Source organism: Thermobia domestica, chromosome 4, assembly GCF_964235325.1.
Source record: "Thermobia domestica chromosome 4, izTheDome1.hap1.1, whole genome shotgun sequence".
Lineage (NCBI taxonomy): Eukaryota > Metazoa > Arthropoda > Insecta > Zygentoma > Lepismatidae > Thermobia > Thermobia domestica.
In genome coordinates this window covers 24727321-24739835 of record NC_137457.1, presented here as the reverse complement: position 1 = coordinate 24739835, position 12515 = coordinate 24727321, and the positions used below count along the sequence as shown (strand labels likewise).

Sequence of the window (12515 nt, the reverse complement as noted above, 5' to 3'; positions counted from 1 at the left end):
TATTGTTGCTATGCAGGTTGCATAGAAACTAGTAAAGTTTATTTCAAACAGAATATGGAAACCTACCGTTAGCTGTGAAGTTGTTAGTGCGTTAACTGCATTAATGAACGGTCTGGTATATATTTGCTCGCTTTCGTTCAAAGGTTACCGTGTGGAGTAAAGGACGTGTGACGTACGTACGTACTGACATTATAATCTTCAAAGGCGCAAACAGCCGAGAACAAAACATTTAGAAACTAATCAAAATATTTAAATTAACGAATCTTTAAAATATATTGATTCGTTGTTAGCTCAACAATTGTGAAACGATTCAACGATTAAAATATTTTAGTCAAATTAACTGAAAGTCTTATAAAGCGTTTACACTTTTTATACTTTTTATTTTCCAATTTGATTTGGAGTCTTTTGAGTATTGCGTTCTTATGTAACACCGAAGTTAAGAAGGACAAGAACTGCTATTAACGTGGAATGCGAACCACGACCGGAACATGTCGGGGGAGGGGTACATAAGATTATCATACAAGATCACAGTACAAGTAGTTACCTCCCCCACAGTACAAGTAGTTACCCACCATACTTTATTCTTTATTATTATTTTTTTGGTTGAAAGCTGGTTAGAATATTTAAAATAATTTCTGAGGATCCTCTGTCTAATATTTCAATGACGCATATTGCGTCATGTTCCCTTATTTTTGTCGATATCCCTGGAAATCAGTGGTTCTCAACCTAATTCCTATCACGATCCCCATTTTATCACATCCTCTTGTTAGCAACCCTGTTATAATTTCTGGCTTGTAATAAGTTTGTATGGGATTTTTAATACACTTGTTGCGGAGATCTCACGATATCCATTTATTTCTATAATATTACCTGACTAGGATAGCAGTGTGGTTTTGGGAGGATGGCGCTGCTGTTGTGTTTACATCCGTTTCTTGGCAAGTGCGCTGGGACAAGGGAGCAGAAAGTTTCACTCTGCAGTGTATCCAACGGGTTTTAAAAGTTGCAGTTTAGATGTAATGCATAGCCGAATCTCTTTACGTTAGTAAAGAACGCCGTAAGTTATGTGGTCGTAGTGAACCATTCCTGCAGTAATACAGATGTATTGTGAATAGTGATATATGAATAGAAATTACTAGAGACAGTTACCAGAAAATAATGAGTACACATTCTACATATCCATTCGTCAAAAACTTCGGAACGAGTCGAATCGACCAATTTTAATACGTTTTTTCTTTGCCACAGAGAGCGTCTGATCTTTTGTATATACAATACTGAGGTTAGTTTGTTCGCAAGTTAATATGAAGTTTTTATTTATTTATTTAGTTTGCTTGTTACTTAAAATGTTCTGCAAATAACTTCAATAAGTTTTGAAACTGTTTTTTTTTTTTTTTTTTTTTTTTTTGTTGTTGTTGTTGTTTTTAACAGTATGTATAAAAATAAAACTATGTCTATCAGAACAAAACTCAAAATAATACGTATTTAAAAACATCTTCCGGTATTAGAGTCTAGTTATATTTGTCTTTCGCTTATCTTCGCTACCCCATGAAACCCTCTCGCAAACTCCCTAGAGATCGCGACCTCCAGGTTGAGAAACCATGCTGTAAATAATTACGAGCGTCTTAGTTTAAAACAAAAGACTAAAGGACTAATTTTATCTTTATCTGAGAGGAATTCGGAGCTGGTAGAAAGAATTTTGACGGGGCTACCTGAATTTCATATCCAGTCACTGACACTAAAATAAAGCAAATATCAGTGGTCTAACAAACATTTTCCATCAAACGCACGATAGAAAAAAAAACGAAACCTTTAATTTCTACGTCCCACTATTATGTCGGCTAGGTTAAAGGAGACGGTGGTGATGAGAAATGAATGAAAGGAAGGAATTGGGAGGAAACGGGAGAACTCCGAGAAAACCCACGAACACACTGTTTGTCCAACCACATGGCGCGAGCTAGAATCGAACCAAGGACAACATGCACCAGAGGTGAACGCTTTACCATTGAGTCACCGCAACCCCAAAAAATACACAATAGAAATCAGGGGTTCCAACAATGGGAGGTAGTGACAGAATAAGAGTCATTGAAATTTTTAAGAAGTGTTGTGCAAAAGTTACTTTAAAAATATTTAAAACCGATAATTTATAGAAAAATTAAAAATTATCAGGTTTATGTCCCACGTTTATGCCCTGAGATGAGTAATTAATGAAAGTGAATGAATGAAAGAAATTGATGGTATAAGACGTGTGACGCCAGGAAACACGATGTTGTCCACCAAACTTACACAGCCTGGATTCGAACATAGAGCTTTTCGCTCCACCATTGAGCCACTTTGCAACCTTAAGGGTCTTCAGTACAGCGAAATTAAACTACCGCTAATTTTAGAGTTTTTCTCTAATATGTCCAAAACAAATAAAAATATTCGAAAAGCAGAAACGTAGTGAACTAGATAATACTATTTTGCATGTGATACCGTTGTCACAACTCATATAACTGATTCGATTTGCAACTGTAGATAAATTTAGCATTTTTTTGCGGGTTCTTTAAATAGCGGCATTGAAGAAACAGATAAGTGAATTGTGATAAAGGTATCTCATGCAAAATCGTATTGTCTAGTTCACTTCGTTTCTGCTATTGGAATATTTTTATTTGTTTTGAAGATATTACAGAAAAAACTCTAGAATTAGCGGCAGTTTAGTTTTGCTGTAGTGAAGACCCTTAATTTGTAGAAGAAAAATACGTTTTAAATAACGCCTTATTTATGCGCATGCGTTTGATCCATTAGGAATATTTAAATATAATACTGAATTCAGGAAGAACATATCATTACGATTTAAGAGGGACGTCATTACAGTGGAGATGAACAGGGGTGTAGCGGAACGGATCGACATTCCGGTACATAACTAGGAAAAGCTTTTTTGTTGTGGTTGTTGTTATTTCAGAGAAGATTAGGTGAAAAATATAAACGTGCATTTAACTTAGACCAGAAATGTTTGTTCATTCGTAAATAAAACTTAATAAACATTCATAATTTTGCTTCAGTTTATGCTTAAAATATGTTCTTGGTTTTCCGACCTGCGATCGAACGCTCCGGCAGAGGTGAATTTAACACTATAACCCTGGGGATGACCAGGGCCGGCTCTACTTTTTGTACAACACGTACATTTGCACGGGGCGGTAAGTGGCGAGAGGTGGCAAAATCTGTCATAACTATATCACTTAAAATAAATATATATATATTTTTTTGTTGAAAACATACTTCATGATTATGGTAGTTAAATTTACTAAGCTGACCTTCTATTTGAATACTACATTCATAAATCATGTTTAGGTTGTATTAGTTTAGAGTCACATGGACAGTGCTAAAGCAAATCGTCATATATAAATCCCAGCATGAATTGCTTGGTTGTTGTCATACAAGAACTCAATTCTCGAACAGTAGCAAACACCTGTTTCGTTTAGTTAGTTATCACAGTTTCTATATGAAAACTAGTCTTGTCTTTGTCACAAAAAAAATCTCCTTGTAGATGATTGAAGGTGAAAACAAGTTTTTTTAAATATATATATTGAAGGAAAACCAATAAATAAAGATAAAAGAGCTAACTGCACTGGGATTGCAAACTGATATATTGAGATTGAAGCTAAATGTCAAATTCTAAAAAGGATTACCATCTTTCCTCTACAGGTATGTTTGCTTTATCTTTCACTAACATATTTTTTTTAAAAAAAAAAAAAAAGAGAGAGAGAGAGAGAGAGACAGCGAGATTTAGTGTTTGGGCCTTTCTGAGTGAGACTATACTTTCCCTCGCCTTCGTTGTTCATGGTAAGGTAGCATACTTAAAATTGTGGCTATTAAAATTTGTTCTTTCTGGCGAAATAAGTCGACAAATGATGCCATTGTACGGCGCGGCAAATTGCCTAAGACCGGCCGTCGAGATGAGCATCTCCTGAAGGGACGCAAACATACTTTTTTTTAAAAAGAAAAATTCTCTTCTAGTAGATAGCAGTGGAAAAACACACACCATTATTTTTTAACAAAACACGTGTTTTTATTGTTTTATATCAACTCGTTTCTCCAAGCAATACTGCCTATAAAAACAGGTGGTGGTCTAAATGTCAGAGGTTAATTTTTATAAACACCAGAAGAAAGTAGAAACACGCAACACACCATCAATAACGAGCGATACACAGTTATCGTGAAAAGCAAAATAAAAGTGATAAAAAAAAAGAAGATAAAAATAAATCCTACCTTGAAAGCGAAAGTTTGGAAGTAAATATTAACTCTTTCTTATTTTTAATTCAAAAATTAAGATAAGAACAGATGAAGCTTGTTGCAACGTTTTTTTGTATTCAATTCCAGAAGCTGCATTTCTTCCACACTGCGCCGTACTTTTTCCATGAAAATGACGAGAAAAATAAATGTTCGACGTTTTGAATTCTAAATGTTGACACTAACTTCCTTTATTTTTTTCTTACTTTTTTTTTTCTTGTGGCGTTTGTTGAACCACACGTCACAGACGATGGATATTCAACGTCCAACTAAATTTAAGCGTCCCGCCAGATGGTAGACGAAGCTGATCATATGGAACAGAACTTACTACTTCTTTGCGGCTAAATAAAATACACGCACACAATTATAATTACACAGATGTATTGATATCTTCATTAGAATGCGATATACCAAGTCGTGCGTTATTAATTTTACAAATCTCACATTGTTGTTTTTGTTTTAAACACAAAATATTATTTTAATCACAGACACAAATGCGCTTAAAGCTTTTGCAACATACACGATTCGAAGATTTAACAGTGAAACTCAAGAAAATGAAAACGAACAATTGAAAACTTGGAGAAACGAATTTGGCAAACGAACAAATATTTCTGTAGTACCGTTAACAATGAAAAGAAAAAATCTTGGTCAATCTATTTTTTTTTCTTTCTTTTAAAGATAGTTCATGCTGACAACTAAGAATTAACGACCACGTGAGTCTAAGAACACACTGTTTACAACACACACACCACTAACAAATTTCTGTTTGAGTTCCCCAACAATTATTTTTACATTTTTATCGTTCACAAAACAAAAAGAAGGTAACAAACCTCAGCTCTGAAAAGATTGACTTATTAAATTTTTTTAGAGGAAAACAATTCAAGCAAGCACTTTTTTTTCTGTGTAAAAAATAACCAACCCCGAATATGTTGTCTGTTTGTTTCTAGGATTTGGCCGCAAGGAAACGGGAACGATGAAACCGATAGGTTGCTGGCGATCCGTCGCCGTCGTGTTCGCGCTACAGGATAGTTTCGTAAACTGACGGTGCATTGGATCTGTGTCTGGCTGCACAGCTGAGATCTAGGCGGGGAGGAAAACCCAGTACTTCCAACTGGCGTTGCGCAAAAGTTTCCCTCTCTCTAAATACATACGTCACTTTTTTATCATCACTTTCATTTTTGTTTTCAATAAGAGGAAGAAACAATCAGTCTGCTCTTGTATTTTTGTGAACGCTTCAACATAATATGCAGGTATTGAATCAACAATTTACTTTATGCTTCTTTCTGGTCAAATGGCTACGGTGCAAGCTTTCTGCGTGAGGGATCCCAGGTTCGATTGCTCACAGAGCAACGACGACGCCAGAAGGGGGCAAAGGAAAGGGTGCCCTCTGGTAGCTGCGTCCGCCCTCTCAACTGCCACCTAAACATATTGTAAGGTAAATCAAGTAATACCAAACTAGTCTTTACGATTAATATATATATATATATATATATATATATATATATATATATATATATATATATATATATATATATATATATATATATATATATATATATATATAGTTCCTCCGTTTGACTCCCCCAGTGTCGGATCTAGAAGGCTGCAACTGGGGAGGGACATCCAGAACGCAGACTATGATAGGTATATCATGAGTCTACGCAAATTATTTTAATTTAAAATCGGTTTACGCACTTTGGTGACCCATTTAGCGTAGCTCGAACGTTCTCGCGTTCGACGCGAGCGGTCCCGAGTTCGATTCCAGGTGGAGGCACTCGGCTGAAAAAGCATAAAGCGCTTTTTCAGGCCAGTCGTCCTGAATGAGGTTTTTCTGGGTATCCCCTCATTCATACCACGCAAATGCCACCTGGGTGGTACCTAACTTAGAGATTCCAGGCCGTTTCCTTCCCCAATCCTTTCTTCCTTCTCTTTCCCCGGATTGTGTGTTCGCCGAGGGACGTCATCCCTCAAACGTGACGGGCTAACATGACCTTAGATGCCGACAGCCCTAAACCGCTTACGCACTTCGTTAACAGGAACTAGGAATAAAAAAATTAATAATTCCTTTCACTAGTTACAGTTAGACATCAAGTACAAATTAGTAATTACTAAATTGTAGGAATTATAACAGGTACGGTACCTAATCAGACAGGGGCGGATCCAGGACGGACTTCTAAGGGGGCGGTGGGTTGTAATACTGCCACTTAGAGCTACTTTTAAGAGTTCCAAACTCTGGGATGGGTTTTGTTTATATATAAAATAAGGAGAAGTTTGCCCTTCGGGGGGGAAGGCGATCGCCTCGGTCACCCCCCTGGATTCGCCCCTGTAATCAGATTAGTCACAAGTTATTGGCACAAATATTGCAATTAATATTCAAGTTAGAAAATAAATGTTGAACATAAATATACCTACAACCCACCTCTATTAATGTTATTCTAGACGTGTCCTGTGAACTTATCTTGATAGAAGACTATTTTTGTCACTCAAAAATTGGGGAGGGGGGCTAGGACCCCGATCCCCGTCTAGATCTGCCACTGAACTCTTCCCCCCCCAAAAAAAAAAATAAAGCTGGCGATGACACTGGCACGAAGTGTTTCCAGATGCGACCGATTATGTTCTCTATATCGGACTTTGAAATGATCCAGTAGGTGTTTACGAAAATAAGAAAATGTTCTTTTTTTTTAACGGAGAAGGCGATACGTGGAACTACTTTATATATATAGCTCCCCCCTTGACGTTCAGGTATACACTGGATAAAGTGGGCTTCAATCCTGCTGGCACTGGATAAAGCTGCAAACTATGGTTTAGCCCCTCCCTTGTTCATATCCTGGATCCGCCACTGTGTGTATATATATATATATATATATATATATATATATATATATATATATATATATATATACAGAATGCATCTACATTTGACGCTGAACCAATGCGCGGATGTATAGTTTAATCCGAATCTACCGTCATCATCATCATCATCATTGGTTTTCTGCCATTATTGGCAGGTCACTTGCTGTAACTGAGAAACTTCTACGCTCCACAATCTTCCGTTAACCTCTTCGTCTTCACGTACGATTTTTCTGTTTCAATATCGTTCACTGATTGTAGTCTCTTTCTCGTGCCCTCCCTCTCTTTCTTGCCACCATATCCTCAAGCACGTCCCTCATGATACAGTTCCTTCTTAGCCGATGTTCCAACCGATTTCTCTTCCTCTTCTTAATAATATCTGAAATTGTTTTTTTTTCTTCTCCTTTCACCACTTTTAACATCCTCTCATTCGTTTTCCGCTAGACCAAGCTAATTCTTTCCATTCTTCTCCAGGGGCCGCGGAGGCTCATTGGTAGAGCGTTCTCCTCTGGTGCATGGGGTCCTTAATTAGATCCCAACTCGCACCAAGTGAGCTTTCTCGTGGACAAACACCGCGTGCGTGGGTTTTGTCGGGGTTCTTCCATTTTCTCCCACTTTATTCATTCCACCTTTCATTTATTTCTCATCATCACCGTCTCCTGTAGCCTAGTCGGCATAATCGTGAGACGTAAAACTTAAAGATTTCATTTCATTTTACATTCTTCTCCACACCCACTTTTCGAAAGTGTCCAGTTGTTTCTCATCATTTTTGCATAATGTCCATGTTTCGGACTTATATAGTACAATACTCCACACGAAGCATTTTATGGGTCTTTTTCTCAACTCCTTATTCAAGGAATCTACAGCAGTGGGTTCAAATTACAACTCAGCGGGGTTCCAGGCCGCAAAGGCGAACGCGCTGTCCATTAGACCACCAGGAAGACAATAGAATTCAACTTGTACAAAAAAAGAATCAATCATTTACTTTCGTAGCACATTTTGGGAAACGTGACTACAGCGCACTCTTTCTGTATGCGAGATCCCTGGTTTCATTTTAGACTAGCCTTTGGCTAGGTGGGGACTCTGCCTCCAGAGCATCGCTTTTGCTCGGAGTGCGATGTCGTACCTCTTATACCGACAATTCTACCACCTTTGAAGTTTCTTTTGGGGACATTTTGTATCCCAAGAGCATGTCCATTTAAATAATACGGGAATTTCTTCATCTTCCCTTTAGACCCCTTAGAAACTAAAAATATTCACTTTTGACAATTTTCTTGTGGGTAAGTCCCGGGAGACTACAATAATGTCAAATTTCATCATTATAATCCTACCGGGAGTACATAAACATTTTGGAGTGTAGAAGATATCCCATATAACTAACATGGGAAAGATTTTTCAATTCTACTCTAAAGTCAGAAATTTTTACTTTCAGTGATTTACTTAGGTAACGCTAACGAAAACGGACAAGCATACCGAATTTCAAGTTTTTAATTCCAATTCCAAGCACCTAAAACATTATATGTTTAAGCCCAAGTCCATAAAAGGCCCATTTAAATAAAATGGGGAATTTCTTCATCACCCGTTTAGACTCCCTAAGAATTAAAAATATTCACTTTTGTCAATTTTCCTGAAGGTTAGTTGCGGAAAGCTACAATCATGCCAAATTTCAACTTTCCATGTCAACAGGAAATACCCATTTCTTATGTCAGTTCATGTAGTTTTATATATTGTTAGGATTAGGATAGGATAAAGGAATGGAAGTTCTGTTGTGTTTAATCTCCGCCATAGTTCGAATTTCATTTTAATCACTAAAGCTTCATTAAGCTTCATTAAGGACGTTAAAGATCCAATCAATAATCAATTTACTGAAGAACCACTAACTTTCTACTATTAATTTAGCTCTGTCACCAGTACTGGTATATTCTTATAATGATATTACTGAATATCTACAGGGTGTTACAAAACATTACCGACAACGTTTGGGAGGTGATTCCTGACACCAAGATAAGACGAAAAGTACAGACCAACCTGGGTGCAAAAATGCTTCCTTTCGGAGTTATAGGCTGCCGAAAACACGAAAAAATGAACTTTAACGGTCAATAGCTCCAATACTATGGGGACCTACCACAGTCGGGTCAAGACTTTATTTAGGAACTAGTATGTGCTCTATTCAAATATCTGTATTTCAGAATCCTGAAGTAATTCCGCAATAATTTTTATAGAGGTAGTTGGTGAGTACTTCAAGTTATGTGCCCGTACCCAAACTGGTTCTATAAAAATTGTTGAGTGAGTACCTTATCATTCTGAAACATGTATTTTTGGATAGTGCACATAATTAGTTCCTAAGTGAAGTCTTGAGCCGACCAGGTCTATGGTAGGTCCCATAGTTTTGGAGTTATGGACCTTCAAAATTCATTTTTTTCTTGTTTTCAGCTGCCTATAACTCCGAAAGGAAACATTTGTGCACTCGGGTAGGTCTATACGTTTCGTCTTATCTTGGTGTCAGGAATCACCTCCCAAACGTTGTGGACGTTGTTTTGAAACACCCTGTACCCCCAAGTAAGTAATTTATATGGTTCTGGATTAAATACCGATGGAACTGGAAGCTTTGGTTAGAAACCCAAGTAGAAGTTCAGGTATCGCTAAATAATAAAAATATATGTATCACTCCATTATAAACGTAATGTATTAGGTCACAGAAATAAAAACACACGTATTACTTAAAATTACCGTAAAGGTAACATGCAATAATAGCAATAAAACATAAGCTTATATTACTTGGAATTAACATAACGTAACAAACATTTCCTAAAATCGTTATACATCACTCTGAATTAACGTAACGTAATACGAAATCATAAAAGTATTTGGCATAACTTAACACGTAATAATAAACATAATAATAAAAGCATAAGTATCATTACACATTAACGTAACATAGCATTCAGTAATAAAACTTCAGTATCACTTCAAATTAACGTAACGTAATATTCAATAATAAAGCTTATGTATCATTTCAAATTGAGGTAACGTAACATTCAATAATAAAATTTACTTATTACTTCAAATTAACGTAATGTAATATTCAATAATAAAGCTCATGTATCACTTCAAATTAGGATAACGTAACAATGAATAATAAAACTTATGTATTACTTCAAATTAACTTAATGAAATATTCAATGATGAAGCTTATGTATCATTTCAAATTAAGGTAACGTAACATTCAATAATAAAACTTACTTCAAATTAATGTAATGTAATATTCAATAATAAAGCTTATGTATCACTTCAAATTAGGGTAACGTAACAATAAATAATAAAACTTGTGTATCACTTCAAATTAACGTAATGAAATATTCAATAATAAAGCTTATGTATCATTTCAAATTAAGGTAACGTAACATTCAATAATAAAACTTACTTCAAATTAACGTAATGTAATATTCAATAATAAAGCTTATATATCACTTCAAATTAGGATAACGTAACAATGAATAATAAAACTTATGTATTACTTCAAATTAACGTAATCTAATATTCAATAATGAACTTACGTATTACTTCAAGTTAACGTAACGAAATATGGTATTAAAAAAATCCTCTTTGACCAGATATTAGCAGTTTTATTTTTAGTGACCATGTTAAAAGCATGTTTCTAAATTGCTAGTAACTTTTGATTTGTGGTTATCTTTCTTTAACACTTTTCTCAGTCCCGCTCCCGATAACAAACGGCGGAATCGTTGTTGATTTATTTGTTTCAAAAAGGCAAGAAGATAAGACTTTCAGTTAAGTAAAAAGGTTTTGGTTTACGTGAGTGCGACCCCAGACATTTACGAAACAAAACAAAATATTTAGCGATATTTTATGAATTTTCTGGAATGTAGGTGTTCTCTCTCCTGACATGGGTAGATTAGTCATATTATGCCTCGTTTCAGAAATAATACAGGTCACTATAGCGCGGCCAATAAGAGATGGTCTCTGACGTTTCTTATCACATGCGGTGGGACATTGCAGCCCCTACTTTGATACCAGCGTTACCAACCACGATCACTCTGTCTTATACCATTAATTAAATTGCCACTACAGTTGCACCGAAGAAAACCTTGACACGCAAGTAGTGGCAATGTGACTGCGAGCTGTCAGAGACGTTCTCTTACTGGACGCACTATAGCATCTAGGCGATGTAAGGCGTTGCGTGGCTTTTGCTCTTCGTGGAGTTCCCCGTCTTGGCTTTTGCCCTTAATGATTTTCCACTACTGCTTATGCCCTAAATTCATGAGTCAGAGTCTAAAGGTTAAGAAATCCTTGATTGTATTTGAATCGGAAACTAAAACAACAAAACCAAAGTTATACCAAGATAAATTATTTGAATTTATTTTTCCTTAATTTTCAACTGAAAGAAAGCGAGAGTCAGTAATATAAAAACGAAGTGTACACATTGTGATTTAGATAAAGAATTACATATTTTAGTCATTATATTTGGAGTGAGAATATATAACAATTTTTATCAGTCTTTTTCATAATACGTGATTTATTGTTTGTTGGTTGTATGGCATCCATACTTGCTTTGTTTATTAATTTTAAAGAAGAGCATAATTTGCAATTTGTTTCCAAATATCTGCATACATTAAATTAAAGGATATATACTCATAGTTCGCATGGAGTATAAACGGAAATGTCTTTATTTTCTGTATTCGTTTTGTCTTCCGTAGTTACACAAGTTCTTTTATGATGACCAATCCGTGACTGGTATTGGAATCCTCAATAATTTATGATAGGAAATGCAATGGATATCCCATAGATATTTCAATTATCTTACCTTTCCAATGGAAATCCCATTGATATTTTCATTACCCTTAAAGTTTCTACAGCAATAATCAATTTCCCGTGATAAGTATTGAAATGCAATGAATATCCCAGAGATACTTCCAGTATCCTTTAAATTTCTAATGCGATCCTCAATACTTCATGACTGGTATTGCAATCCAATCCAGTCAATCCGTGATTGATATTGGAAAATTCAATACCCCATAACAGGTACGGTATTGAAATGCAATGGATATCCCAGAGATATTTCCAGTATCCTTTAAATCTCTACTGTGATTATCGATATCTACCCCTCATAAGTATTGGATATTCTAGAGATATTTCCAGTATCCTTTAAATTTCTACTGCGTTCCTCAGTACTCCATGACTGGTATTGCAATCCAATCCAGTCAATCCGTGACTGGTATTGGAAACCTCAATACCCCGTGACAAGTATTAAAATGCAATGGATATCCTATAGATATTTCAATTATCTTAAATTTCCACTGGAAATCCCATCGATATTTTCATTATCCTTAAAGTTTGTACTGCTATCTTCAATACCCCCCTGATAGATATTGAAATGCAAT

At 35.7% G+C, this 12515-nt stretch overlaps 1 protein-coding gene across 1 annotated transcript in view; it reads right to left on the bottom strand.

The window, feature by feature from the left end:
* LOC145683776 (solute carrier organic anion transporter family member 74D-like) overlaps window positions 1-5289 on the bottom strand; it is a 197477-nt gene extending 192188 nt beyond the window's left edge. Inside the window, exon 1 of the mRNA XM_081755347.1 lies at window positions 4246-5289. The gene's annotated coding sequence lies outside the window, so the exon portion shown is untranslated. The remainder of the gene's footprint in view (window positions 1-4245) is intronic.
* Between the last annotated feature and the right edge of the window lie 7226 nt (window positions 5290-12515).